Source organism: Macaca thibetana, chromosome 13 (assembly GCF_024542745.1).
Source record: "Macaca thibetana thibetana isolate TM-01 chromosome 13, ASM2454274v1, whole genome shotgun sequence".
NCBI lineage: Eukaryota > Metazoa > Chordata > Mammalia > Primates > Cercopithecidae > Macaca > Macaca thibetana.
Window position 1 is genome coordinate 105,395,701 of NC_065590.1, and position 14,686 is coordinate 105,410,386.

Genomic DNA, 14,686 nt, shown 5'->3' on the forward strand with positions numbered 1-14,686 from the left:
CAGTTTGTAAGAGCTTTGGAAATTTGCCCCACTGCCTTCTCTCCAGGACCCCTCAACTGCCCATCCATGTTCACCTCTTGTTGGTGTGGAGTTTGGTTAGGTACACAGAGGGGTATAATCTGCCAGGCCTGTTTGCCACAAGGGCTCAGCAGCTTCTTCTCCGACAAGCTGTCGCTAAGAATTATGATGCCTGCTCTTTCACCCGCTAATTGCGCCATCCGGCTGTCTTTTACAACACATCTTAAAAATATTTTTACGCAAGTTGCACATGTTCATGTTAGAAAAATTTAAAAATAAAGATGAACAAAATGAAACAAATTACTCACATTGCTGTTGTTCAAGAGAAACATTAACTAGTTGGGCTTTGTCCTCAGATGCACACACACGGAAGCATTCACACCTGTGTAGTGTGTAGCAGTATTTGTCTACCTGTTAATATTTATCTGTCACGTGTCTGTTTTCAAAAATTGGGTCATGACACATGTTCTGCTCTATAACATGTAGTTTTAAAATCTGGGAATATATTATGATTGTGTGTCTGTTCAGTAATTAGAGGCCTCCATCATCACTGTTAATGGCCACACGGTATTTGTTTGAAATTTGCCGAATTTGCCTAACAGAATTCTTATTATGGGTCATTTCTTTGTTTCTACTTTTCTGCTCCTGCAAACAATATTTCCAAAGTGTGATTGCATCCATTTTTGGTTCGGTCTAGATTGTTTTAGGGCACATTTCTATAGAAATCTTTTTGAAAAAATTTCAGTAGGTTTTTGGGGAACAGGTGGTGTTTGATTACATGAATCAGTTCTTTAGTGGTGAATTCTGAGATTTGGCTGCACCCATCACCGAGCAGTGCACACTGTACCCAATGTGTAGACTTTATCCCTCCCCCCTCCCCCAGCCTGCTGTGGAAACCCTCTGGGAGATTTTGATCTGCACCAGGGACGTGGTTGGCCCACGGTGTGCTTACCTTGTTGTGTTTTCTTCCTGGCCCCTGTTCATATTTTCCTGCGGATGGATGTTCTCTGTAGCTAAGCGGTGGTGACTTACCTACTACAGGACGAATACAGATTGCACCTACCGAGGGGAGCCTGTAACAGGTGAGGAGGAAGGGCTGAGGGAAGGGTTGGCGGCCGAGGACGCCGTCTCTCTCACCCCGGGATGGTGGATATACAACCTGTGTAAGTGCTGGTGTTTCCTTGCTGAGTAACTGCATTTTGATTATTACAATGTGTTTTTTCTCCAAATGGTTTGATTTTCAGTGTGCCCTGAGAGCCAAACCATCTAGCGTTTGTGCCTGTCATGTGTGTTTATTTGCCAGCTCTGTCTTTATCCCAGGTTGTGACAGTTCTGACAGTTTGCGCTGTGTGGCTTGTCTGTAGCTTGTTTGGCCTCTGCCTTACCGTCAGCTGGTCTTACCAGACCCATAGTCGTGGTGGGACCTGCACACTGGGCCCTACACTGGGAGGAGCTCACAGAGCAGCCAGCCTAGCACCCTGCCTGCTGTTACCTGGGGCGGAGCCTGGTTAGCCATGGTGGTCACGTTCTTCAGAGCCCTGGAACCCTGAATGAGTGCTTTGGCCGGGCGCGGTGGCTCAAGCCTGTAATCCCAGCACTTTGGGAGGCCGAGACGGGCGGATCACAAGGTCAGGCGATTGAGACCATCCTGTCTAACACGGTGAAACCCCGTCTCTACTTTAAAAAAAAAAAAAAAAAAAAGGCCGGGCGCGGTGGCTCAAGCCTGTAATCCCAGCACTTTGGGAGGCCGAGATGGGCGGATCACGAGGTCAGGAGATCGAGAGACCATCCTGGCTAAAATGGTGAAACCCCATCTCTACTAAGAAATACAAAAAATAGCCGGGCCAGGTGGCGGGCGCCTGTAGTCCCAGCTACTCGGGAGGCTGAGGCCGGAGAATGGCGTGAACCCGGGAGGCGGAGCTTGCAGTGAGCTGAGATCCGGCCACTGCACTCCAGCCTGGGCTACAGAGCGAGACTCCGTCTCAAAAAAAAAAAAAAAAAAAAAAGAGTGCTTGGCCTGTCTCGCTTCTGGAGGACTCATAGGGCTACATCTCTGGCCACAAAAGTTTTATCAAATCGTCCTGTTTCGAGTGCATTTTGGTTGAAGGACACTTTGTTTCTGTGCATTGTTGATTCACTGACGTTATTAACGAGCTGTGGCCGCGAACACCATCCCCTACTCCTGAGTGGAGCTTCTCCACCACACCTGTTCCTTGTGAGGACAGCACAGACAGAACGGCAGCACTGCTTGCGGGCCGTTTCAAATGGCAAAATCACCAACAAAAGCACAGAGAGTGTGAAACACGTGGCCCTAAATAGACCTTGAAAAAGACCCTGTTTACGGTAGGAGAGGGGAAACAAGAGGGCCGGTGTCAGCATCACCAGCTCAGTTGTGGGCCTGGGTATCAGGTGACTCCGTTTTTTCCCCATTCTGCGCCTGTCCACAGATAATGGCGGAGGTGCTGCAAGTACTGATTTTCGAGATGAAGTCATAAATTTGGAATCTGCAAATAATGACGGACTGTATTCTCCGGCTGGTAGCTTCTAGAGAGAGGCTCTGTGCTGAGGGCCCAGGGACCCTGCCAGCAGGGGCGCTTGCCGTGTGACCGCCTCAAGCGAAACCTGCCTCGGAATCTGTGCTGCAGGGTTTACATTAGTCGTTAAGAACAGGACAGTCGGCTGGGTGCAGTGGCTCATGCTTATAATCCCAGCACTTTGGGAGGCTGAGGCAGGCGGATCTCTTGAACTCAGGAGTTAGAGACCAGACTGGGCAAAATGGCAAGACCCATCTCTACAAAAAATACAAATATTAGCTGGATATGGTGGTGTATACCTGTAGTCCTGGCTACTCACTTGGAGGCTGAGGCAGGAGGATTGCTTGAGCCTCAGAGGTTAAGGCTGCAGTGAGCTGTGATAGCACCACTGCACTCAAGGCTTGGCAATAGAGCCAGACCCAAGAAAAGAAAAAAGAAAGAAACGAACAGGACAGTCTTGAGCAGAATAGCACAAGACAGTGAACAGTTCAGCAGTCCCTAACTAATCTTCTTTAGGGGAGAAAATATCTTGCCTTTCAGGTTAGAGCAACTCTAACGTTGTTGTATTTAATGATACTATTAGGAAGTCAGAAGGAACACGCCATGTTCTGGCGGATGCTGGGATGAGATGATCTCAGCTGGCTCTCAGCGATTGACTCACAGCGGGTCTGGTGGGCAGGGGGTTGGACTCCACTGACCTGTGGTGTGATGTGGTGGAGACTTCTTGAGAGGGGTGGGAAGGCTGCCTAATTGAGGGCTGAGGAAAAATGCACCTGTGTGGTGGAACCAGCAGCGGGTGCAGGGCATGTGCCAGCCTTGAGCTGGGGTCCTGCTCTGTGCTTTCCAGATGTGCTCCCTGGAGGATGTGACCGCACCCCTTGAGGCCTCGGCTTCCCCATCTGTAGGAGTCCTGAGGAGTAAGGAAGGGTGTGCGTGCAAACCTCCTAGCAACGGCCAAGCACAGTAGATGCTCTTGCAGTGGAAGCTGCTTATTATTCCGGCTTGCATGGAATCCTGCACGTTTAAGTGTGATAAATTGAAATACGAGGCCGTGCCAAAGAAGTCCAAAGTAGGGTCAGGAAGAGGCAGCAGGAGGGACTTGGGATGGCTGTGAGGGGCGGTGGCGCTTCTCCGGGTGGAGCGTGGGCTGTGTGGGACTCGGGATGGCTGTGAGGGGTGGTGGGGCTTCTCCGGGTGGAGCGTGGGCTGTGTGGGACTTGGGATGGCTGTGAGGGGCGGTGGCGCTTCTCCGGGTGGAGAGTGGGCTGTGTGGGACTCGCAGGGCTCAGTCAGCCGTTACTTCATGGGCTGGCTTTAATTGAAACGGATACTTCGATGCAAACAGGAAATTACAAGGAAGCAGAGTGTTCACTTCATTTTAGAATGGCAATTTTGTCTTAACAGACCAGACCTATATGTTTAAGAAACATCTGATTTTCCCTTTTGAGACGGCACTTTGTGCATTCCGGGGGTCCAGGACATGATCCGTGAGTGTGCCCTTCCCTTCCCAAAGTCCTGTCCTTATTTTTTAAAAAGCAATTCTCGATTTCTAAAGGGTCATACTCACATAGATCTATGTTAAGTCTTTGCTAAGAACTACAGACAATAAAAACGGAAATTCAGATTTATTTTAAATAAAATATAAGGCTGATGCTGGTAGAGATGGAAAGATTTTGACTTAGCACTGATTGAAACTCTTTGATTAACATTTTTTTCTGCGGAGACAAAAATAAGACTATAACAGCTCTCAGGCAGGAAGATTTCTTCACTGAGAATTGTTGTGGGAAAGAAACATGGTTTTCTAGACAGAATGCGATGGTATCTGTGTGTTTCAACAGTGGAAAACAAAGGCTGCAGTTTATCTGAAGTCCTTGTCATTAAATTTATGCTCCTTTTCCTAGTCATAGCCAAACTTCCTTTTGGGAATAAGATGAGACTTGTTGCATCCTGGTATGAAGCAAATATTTCTAAAAATCTATAACCAGCAGAGCAACACTTTTAATTTTTAAAATATCAGTTAAAGCAGATACAATTACTCATGATTGTAGTTTACTCAAACACGTGGGATGTTTGTATTGGCATGGCAACAGGTGGCTGATAGGAGTCTTGAACACTTGTTTTCTTGTGCATGTTTTTTTCATTGTATAATTTTCTTGGATCAGTGCCCTTGTCACCCCATCCATTCACATGTTTACCCATCCATCCATAATCCCTCTTTCATCCATTCATTCATCCATCTGTCCATCCATCTGTCCATTAATCCATTCATTCATCCATCTGCTCATTTATTAATCTATCCGTCTGTCCATTCATAATCACCTATCCATTTATCCATCCATCCATTCATTAGTCCATCCATCTGTCCATTCATCTGTAATGACCCAACCATCTATTCTTCTATCCATCCGTTAATTTACTCATTCATCAATCTACGCATTTATTAGTTCATCTGTCCATTCATCCATAACCACTTGTCCATCTATTTATCCAGTCATCCATCCACCCATTAATCCATTCATTCATCCATTCATTAGTTTATCCATCTTTCCATTCATCCATAACCACACATCCATCTATTTATTCATCCTTCTATCCCTCCATCTATCCATCATTAATGCATTCATTCATCCACCTTTCCATTCATTAGTCCATCTATCTGTTCATTCATTCATAACCACTCATCCATCTATTCTTTCTTCCATTCATTAATTCATTCATCCATCTGTCCATTCATTCATAACTATTCATCCATTTTCCAGTCAGCCATCAATGTATCCATTCATTAGTCCAACCGTCCATTCATCCATAGCCACTCATCCATCTATTCATCCATCCATCCGTCCATCCATTAATCCATTCATTCATCTATCCGTTCATCCATTCATTCATCTATCCATTCATTAGTCCATCCATTTGTCCATTCATCCATAATCACCCACCTGTCTATCCATCCATGATGCGTGCATCCATCCATCCACACATCCATCTTTCCATCTAGCTCCCTACCCATGCACCCATCCATCCATCCCTCACTACTGGAATCACTGTGAAGTGTCCCACACTGGTGACAGCAGCAGGCTGTCAGGTGCTAGTAGTCCAGAAGGGGTCAGGCTGTGAGGCACACCCTGCTGTGTAACCCTGTGCCCCTTGAGCCACAGCCTGTCCCTGCTTCCTTGTACCCCCTCCCATATTTCAAGAATGGTGTTGGAAGCCCAGCTAGAGGGTCATAGAGAAGGAGGTAGCTATGGAAGGAGCCCCATCTGTAGACGCACACCTCTTTTCTCCTAAGTTCAGAATGCACTGATTTTAAAATACAACTTTATTATATTTTTTGAGGGGAGGTTAGAGAAGCCTCCTTTGCTGGGAGGTTCCTCAGAGTTCTGTGTCTAGCAGGCTTTTTCAACTGGTTGTTGAGAAAATAAAGCTCCAAAGAAAATGATGTGGGTGAATATGTTCCAGTTCTTCTGAGGATCACAGCCAGCTAGAATCTGGATGCTGGGATAACCCATGCATTGCACACAGTGGATGCTGCGTTGAGATTCTCCTGTTCTCAATTTCTCACTGGAGAGGGACTGCCAAGCCACCGGGACTCTGAGGACTCAGTGCCGAGAGAGGAGACTGCATCAGCATCACAGTCCCGGGGTGAGGGAATGGCCATGCTGGCTGGTGACCGGAATAACCTGAGGTCAAGTGAAGACGTCCACATGGAGAACTTTCAAGAGGGACTGCTTGGCTTAATTTTATTCTTTTTACATGTTCTATTTTGTGTCCGCTCGCTCAGAAACTTCCTGATAGTTCATTTTCAGCCTGTCCGTTGTCAGCCCTCTTGGGTTCATTATTTCTCGCATACCTCTTTGTCCTGTGGTATTTTCTCATTGATAAAACTGTCTACTTGGCGCTTTAAAAAGCATTTCCTCATTCACTCATCAGCCTGGCTTGCCTTTCTCGTCTTCCTAACAAGTCACGTGTATGTGGGAAGTCCCCTAGGTCAGATCCCCTTTGAGTCTCTTAGTAACTATTTGGTATAAATATTTCTTGATTCCATTTTATGATTCATTTCCTCAGTGGAGGTCATTAAAACACAGCCTGATTTGGAGCTTTTATTTTATTTATGTATTTATTATTTTGAGATGGAATCTCTCTGTCGCCCAGGCTGGAGCACAGGGGCGCGATCTCAGCTCGCTCCAAGCTCTGCCTCCCGGGTTCACGCCATTCTCCTGCCTCAGCCTCCCGAGTAGCTGGGACCACAGGCGCCCACTACCACGCCCGGCTACTTTTTTGTATTTTTAGTGGAGACAGGGTTTCACTGTGTTAGCCAGGATGGTCTCGATCTCCTGACCTCATGATCCGCCCACCTTGGCCTCCCAAAGTGCTGGGATTACAGGCGTGAGCCACTGTGCCTGGCTGATTTGAGGCTTTTAGAAAAGCAACAAGCAAAACTCAATCTGTTTCAGTAGAGTCTGGAGTCAGTTACTTCCTGGGCTTGGTTTGTGAAGAGGGGCTTCCTGCCTGCCGGTTGGCTGAATCCTGGATGAATGCCCAGTGGGATAACATGATTCATCCATTTATTTTGCTCAACTCAAAGAGCACACTGGGTCTTTCCGAACAGGAACCACCTCAATTAACCCATACAGTTGTTTAAACTATTCCCGTTCGGTTGTTTGAATTCTGACACTTCTCCCAAGGTGGCTTCGTCTCCGCTGCCTGCCACATTCGCACCTTCTACGTGAAGGAGCCCTGTCCTCAGCCACGCTGCCTGCCTGCCTGTGTTGCTGAATTTTATGTTGACTTGGCTGGGCCACTGCATCCAGATATGTGATCAGACATTATTCTGGATGTTTCTGTGAAGGGGTTTTTAGAGGACAGTAACATTTAAATCTGGAGACTTTGAGTAAAGCCAACTGTCCTCTGTGTTGTGGGTGGACCTCGTCCAATTAGTTGAAGGCCTTAACAGAATAAAGGCTGACCTCCCCTGAGCGGGAGGGAATTCCACCAGCAGAGGTGGCTTTTGGACTGGAGCTGTGACTACCATGCTTCCCCCGGGGCTGTAGCATCAGTAAGTGGCCAGCATGTGGCCTGCTGTCCTGGGTCAGGTGCCCACCCAGGTCCAACCAGCTGCGGTCCAGGAGGACCAGGTCTTGTGATACACATTGCGAACACTGGGTTGGTCGGCGTTCTTCAGAGAAATGGAAACCACAGGATGTGTGTACATTCGTGTGTGTGTGTGTGTGTGTGTGTGTGTGTGTGAGAGAGAGAGAGAGAGAGAGAGAAAGGATGCAGAGAGAGCTGTATCTGAGAGGCAAAGGTGGATGGCTGCCTCCCCAGGCCCTGGTCCTGTGTGAGGAGCAGGTGGTGTGAGAAGGCATGGAGCAGGGCACCCCCTGCAGACTCTGGACTTGCCAAGCCACTACCGTCTCAGCCAGCTCCTTAAAATACACCTCCCACTCTCTGCCTCTTTCGTCACCCTCAACCCCACCTCTCCCTCTGCATCCCTCCCTCCCTCCCTCTGCATCCCTCCCTCCCTCCCTCTGCATCCCTCCCTCCCTCCCTCTGCGTCCCTCCCTCTCTCTCTGCATCCCTCCCTCCCTCCCTCTGCATCCCTCCCTCCCTCCCTCTGCATCCCTCCCTCTCTCTCTGCATCCCTCCCTCTCTCTCTGCATCCCTTCCTCCCTCTCTCTCTGCATCCCTCCCTCTCTCTCTGCATCCCTCCCTCTCTCTCTGCATCCCTCCCTCTCTCTCTGCATCCCTCCCTCTCTCTCTGCATCCCTCCCTCTCTCTCTGCATCCCTCCCTCTCTCTCTGCATCCCTCCCTCTCTCTCTGCATCCCTCCCTCTCTCTGCATCCCTCCCTCCCTCCCTCTGCATCCCTCCCTCTCTCTGCATCCCTCCCTCCCTCTGCATCCCTCCCTCCCTCCCTCTGCATCCCTCCCTCCCTCTGCATCCCTCCCTCCCTCCCTCTGCATCCCTCCCTCCCTCCCTCTGCATCCCTCCCTCCCTCCCTCTGCATCCCTCCTCCCTCCCTCTCTGCATCCCTCCCTCTCTCTCTGCATCCCTCCCTCCCTCTCTCTCTGCATCCCTCCCTCTCTCTGCATCCCTCCCTCTCTCTCTGCATCTCTCCGTCCCTCTCTCTCTCTTTCACAAACACACACACAAACACACATGCATGTACACACATCCTGTGGTCTCCATTTCTCTGGAGAACCCTGACCAACCCAGTTTGCCATGTGTGTCACATGACCTGGTCCTTCTGGATCAGAGCTGGTTGGACCCAGGTGGGCGCCTGACCCAGGACAGTGGTCCAGGTGCTAGTCGCTGATGGTCAGGCTTAGCCTAGGTGATGCTGTCTCCTGAGAACTTGAACTTGAAGATGTTCAGGGATCAACAGCTGGCCGTGGGGGCTGAGACCAGAGGGCTGAAACCAGAGGGCTGTGGTGAGAGTCCAGAGAGGTCTTGGAGGCCGCTGTTAGAGGCACAGGGGCCCTAGGGAGCCAAGCAGGCAGGTCGACAGGGACCGGCGGGGAGTTCGATGCCTCCTGCAAGGCCAGTGTCCCCTCTTAGGTTCCATGGACCCTCGAGGCACACAGGCTTTGTGTGGTGTGTGTAAGGATTCGTGCTGGGGAGAGAACAGTGACCGGGGCACAGACTCGGGGGCCTCATCCAGCAGGGCCTGGGACAGAGCCTGGCTGGGTCGGGTGCTGCCCGGTGCTGCCTGGGGAGGGCCTGTCTCCATGGGGTGTCCTCTTAGGGGACTGCCAGGCTGTGGCTGACGGGCAAAGGTGGGTGGCTGCCTCCCCTGGCTCCGGTCCCACATGGGGAGGAGGTGGTGTGAGAAGGTGTGGAGCAAGCCCCACTCCAAGTAACTCAGGCGGGAGGCATGGCTGCAGGGCGCCATGCCGGCTCGCTGGTCTAAGGAGCTGTGAGTGCGCCAGTGCAGCCAGCCCCTGGCATCTGAGCTCGGCTACTGTGCCCAGTGTTTGCCTTTGCAAGGATCTTGCGTGGCTCTCAGCGTGTCCTGGGTGTGCCCCTCATACGCCATCTGCGTGGTATGGTCTTCGGGGCCGGGCTTCCTCCATGGCCATAAGAACCCCTCTTTGGGCTGGAGTCGTGGCAGGTTGCCGTGGACCACATGCGGTGGCAGGTGCTGGGAGCTGCCCGCTCTGCCCTGCCCTGGCCATTTCTTCCTCAGCCTGTTTGGCTGTGGCAGGCCAGAGCTGGAGACCGGGCTCAACCAGAGTACTGGACATCACCAGAGAAAGGACGCCTAGAAAGGCCTGGAGACCCAGCAGCCCTAAAGGGACCACACACGCCCTGCCCGCGTCACCCCACGTGTGCTGATGTTGCTGGCCTCCAGATTCCTGAAGATAGTCTCTGTCCTGTGTCACCCTGTGTATGCTGCCTGGGGTCACCCTGTGTGTGCCTAAGTTACTGGCCCCTGGGCTCCTGAAGACCATCTCTGCAGGTGGGCCCGGCTCTGCCATCCCCACGCACATCAGGTGGGCCAGGGTTGTGCCATCCCCACGCAGATCAGGTGGACCAGGGCTGTGCCATCCCCACGCGCATCAGGTGGGCCAGGGTTGTGCCATCCCCACGCAGATCAGGTGGACCAGGGCTGTGCCATCCCCACGCGCATCAGGTGGGCCAGGGTTGTGCCGTCCCTGCAGGCGTCAGGTGGGCCGGGGCTGTGCCGCCCCCACGTGTGTCAGGTGGGCCGGGGCTCTGCTGTCCCCGCAGGCGTACCTGCTGCACGCCAGCCTTTCTTCTGTTCCCCTGACCCCAGGGACCCTCTGCGTCCCCTCTGTCCTCTGCTCTGTCCATGTTTCCAGTGTTGGCAACACCCTTCCTGGTCAGCCGCCATCCTGGGAATTGCGCAGTCTCTCTCCTAAAACTCTGGGCTTGAATTCCTTTGGGTGGGGACACCACACAAAAAGAGTGACTCACAGGAGGGGCTCAGGACTCCCCTGTGGGATGGGCAGAGTGGGTGAGTGTGGCAGGGCGGGGAGTGTGGCAGGTTAGTACAGTAGATTCATATGTTGGATTAGTGTGGTAGAAAGTGTGGTAGACAGTGTGGCAGGTTTAGGTGGTAGGTTAGTGGAGTAGCTTTGAGTTTTAGGTTAGTGGAGTAGGTTCGTAGAATTGGGTGGTAGGTTAGTGGAATAGGTGAGTAGAGTAGGTTTGGGTGGTAGGTTAGTAGAGTAGGTGAGTAGAGTAGGTTTGAATGGCAGGTTAGTGGAATAGGTGAATAGAGTAGGTTTGGGTAGTTGGTTAGTAGAGTCACTTTGGGTGGTAGGTTAGTGGAGTAGGTGAGTAGAGCAGCTTTGGGTGGTAAGTTAATAGAATAGGTTTGTGTATTAGTCTGTTTTCACACTGCTGATAAAGATACCCGAGACTGGGTAATTTATACAGAAAAAAGGGTTTAATGGACTTACAGTTCCATGTGGCTGGGGAGGCCTCACAGTCATGGCGGAACGCAAGGAGGAGCAAGCCATGTCTTACATGGATGGCAGCAGGCAAAAAGAGAGAACTTTTGCAGGGAAATTCCACCTTATACCACCATCAGCTCCCGTGCGACGTACTCACTGTCACGAGAACAGCAGGGGAAAGACCTGCCCCCATGATTCATTACCTTCCACCAGGCCCCTCCCACAACATGTGGGAATTCAAGATGAGATTTGGGTGGGGACACAGCCAAACCATATCATTTTGGATGGTAGGTTAGTGGAGTAGGTTGGTAGAGTAGGTTTGGGTGGTAGGTTAGTGGAGTGGGTTAGTAAAGTAGGTTTAGGTGGTAGGTTAAGGGAGTAGGTGAGTAGAGTAGGTTTGGGTAGGTTAGTAGAGTAGCTTTGGGTAGTAGGTTAGTAGAGTAGGTTTGGATGGTAGGTTAGTAGAGTAGGTTGAGTAGTTTTGGGAGGTTGGTTAGTGGAGTAGGTTAGTAGAGTAGGTTTGGATGGTAGGTTCGTAGACTAGCTTTGGGTGGTCAGTTAGAGTAGGTTAGCAGAGCAGGTTTGGGTAGTTGGTTAGTAGAATAGCTTTGGGTGGTTGGTTAGTGGGTAGGGTGGGTTTGGGTAGTTGGTTAGTAGAATAGCTTTGGGTGGTAGGTTAGCAGAGTAGGTTAGTAGTGCAGGTTTGGGTAGTTGGTTAGAATAGCTTTGGGTGGTCAGTTAGCAGAGTAGGTAAGTAGAGCAGGTTTGGGTAGTTGGTTAGTAGAGTAGCTTCGGGTGGTCGGTTAGCAGAGTAGGTTAGTAGTGCAGGTTTGGGTAGTTGGTTAGTAGAATAGCTTTGGGTGGTTGGTTAGCAGAGTGGGTTAGTAGAGCAGGTTTGGGTAGTTGGTTAGAGTAGCTTCAGGTGGTCGGTTAGCAGAGTAGGTTAGTAAAGCCGGTTTGGGTAGTTGGTTAGTAGAATAGCTTTGGGTGGTCAGTTAGCAGAGTAGGTAAGTAGAACAGGTTTGGGTAATTGGTTAGTAGAGTAGCTCTGGGTGGTCGGTTAGCAGAGTAGGTTAGTAGAGCAGGTTTGGGTAGCTGGTTAGTAGTTTTGGGTGGTCGGTTAGTGGGTAGGGTGGGTTTGGGTAGTTGGTTAGTAGAATAGCTCTGGGTGGTCGGTTAGCAGAGTAGGTTACTAGAGCTGGTTTGGGTAGTTGGTTAGAGTAGCTCTGGGTGGTCGGTTAGCAGAGTAGGTTAGTAGAGCAGGTTTGGGTAGTTGGTTAGAGTAGCTCTGGGTGGTCGGTTAGCAGAGTAGGTTAGTAGAGCAGGTTTGGGTAGCTGGTTAGTAGAGTAGCTCTGGGTGGTCGGTTAGTGGAGTAGGTTAGTAGAGCAGGTTTGGGTAGCTGGTTAGTAGAGTAGCTCTGGGTGGTCGGTTAGTGGAGTAGGTTAGTAGAGCAGGTTTGGGTAGCTGGTTAGTAGAGTAGCTCTGGGTGGTCGGTTAGTGGAGTAGGTTAGTAGAGCAGGTTTGGGTAGCTGGTTAGTAGAGTAGCTCTGGGTGGTCGGTTAGTGGAGTAGGTTAGTAGAGCAGGTTTGGGTAGCTGGTTAGTAGAGTAGCTCTGGGTGGTCGGTTAGTGGAGTAGGTTAGTAGAGCAGGTTTGGGTAGCTGGTTAGTAGAGTAGCTCTGGGTGGTCGGTTAGTGGAGTAGGTTAGTAGAGCAGGTTTGGGTAGCTGGTTAGTAGAGTAGCTCTGGGTGGTCGGTTAGTGGAGTAGGTTAGTAGAGCAGGTTTGGGTAGCTGGTTAGTAGAGTAGCTCTGGGTGGTCGGTTAGTGGAGTAGGTTAGTAGAGCAGGTTTGGGTAGCTGGTTAGTAGAGTAGCTCTGGGTGGTCGGTTAGTGGAGTAGGTTAGTAGAGCAGGTTTGGGTAGCTGGTTAGTAGAGTAGCTCTGGGTGGTTGGTTAGTGGAGTAGGTTAGTAGAGGACGTCCATGCTGCAGGTCAGTAGAGTAGTCCATGTGGTTCCAGGCTCAGGATCAGCTATTTCGTGATTCTGTCTGCATTTATTAGAAGACCTGTAAGTAAGTTTCCCACATCAACAATTTGGTGACCTGATTCTTTTCATCTGTTAGATAAATTAGGTGAGTCTATTGTTGCAAGTTTTTCTTTTGTCAATGGGAGTTTACAAAGATTCAGGGGTGTGTGAAGTCTTTTCCGTTAGTGTGTGGACCCATTGTTTCCTGGTTGTGTGGTTACCAGTCAGGAAAAGCTGCTGAGCCCAGTTGAATCAGATAGCCCCGGGCGAGAGGCATTTGGCCTGATCCGCAGAACCGAGAACAAAGAGGCCTTGAATAGTGGACAGACAGCTGCGGGAATCCCTGCGCCTGTCAGACTTTCCACCAGCCAGTTTAGGCATTAATCTATTGTTGGGAAAGGCCAAGAATTCACCAGCCAAGCAGGCTTTTCTTCTCGGGAGTGGCCTCAGCCAAGAGGATGGCGAGGGAGCTTTCTCATGGCCAGCGTTTCTAGACGTCAGATTTGGGGAGGCCTTAGCATTTTAAGATCGATGGCTGTGTGACATCGATTGTCTTCCCAATAGTATACAAACCTTAACCAAGTTAAAATTGGGGAGGGTTGAGCACAGCAGAGATCATGCTTACCAAGGGGCTGTTGAGAATGGGCCAGGGGGCAGGATTTTGGGGACATGGGGCTGGGTGGGGGCGAGGCTAGCATCCCCTTCTTTTTCTGCCCCTGTTGGGCTGTGTGACTTTAGGCACAGGGACCCACTTATCTGAACCTGTCCATGTGGTGCGAAATGAAGGAGTGGAACTGGGCATCCTTTCATCATTTTTCAGCCCCTTATGTTTGTCCTTGGGGTCAAACAGAGGTGTCTAGAGTGGTTACCCTGTACTGATGGAGACGGGGCTGGGAGGGCATGAGAGGTACCACCAGGGCATAAGGCCCCAGACGAGACCTCACTGTGGGCCCTGCCACATGATTGGAGGTGCCTATCTCTTTCTGAGGAGGATGCTGTACACTGAGTCCCTTGCCAACCCCTCGCCCCAGGTAGAAGGTGTCCCTGTGCCCAGCCCACCCGCCACCTCCCACGCTGGTCCTCCTCAACCACCAGCTTCCCACCGTACACCTCTTATTTCATCCGGTACTTGCTGCAGTCCTGGGAGGCAAGCGATGTTGCCACCCTGTTTTGTTTTCTTTTGTTTTGGTTTTCTGAGATGGAGTCTCACTCTGTTGCCCAGGCTGGAGTGCGGTGGCACTATCTCGGCTCACCGCAACCTTCACCTCCCAGGTTCAAGTGATTCTTCTGCCTCAGCCTCCCGAGTAGCTGGGATTACAGGTGTGCACCACCATGCCCAGCTAATATTTGTATTTTCAGTAGAGCTGAGGGTTCCACCATGTTGGTCAGGCTGGTCTCGAACTCCTGACCTCAGGTGATCCACCCTCGGCCTCTCAAAGTGCTGGGATTACAGGCGTGAGCCACTGCGCCCGGCCTGCCACCCTGGATTTATAGATATGTACACTGAGGCTCAGAGAGGCCCACGCATCTGTCCAGGAAGCCACAGCCAGTCAGGTGGCACAGGTGGACTGTGCCCCAGGCCTGCCTGTTGCCTTGTCTTTGGCCAACACTCCACCACCTGCCGTCAAAGTAGAAAAGACCAACACTTGCTCCGAGCAGCTGGGTGAGGGCTGTATTGTTTGCCTGAAAAAA

At 50.8% G+C, this 14,686-nt stretch overlaps 1 protein-coding gene and 1 long non-coding RNA gene across 5 annotated transcripts in view; both read left to right on the forward strand.

Annotated features, from left to right (window-relative positions):
* The window catches only part of PXDN (peroxidasin), a 112,987-nt gene that overhangs the window by 15,066 nt on the left and 83,235 nt on the right, over window positions 1–14,686 (forward strand). The gene's annotated exons all lie outside the window — the stretch shown is intronic.
* On the forward strand, window positions 9,180–10,435 carry LOC126933475 (uncharacterized). Its single transcript, XR_007718620.1, has 3 exons — window positions 9,180–10,044; window positions 10,080–10,114; window positions 10,150–10,435. It is a non-coding gene; the product is annotated as an uncharacterized LOC126933475 (long non-coding RNA).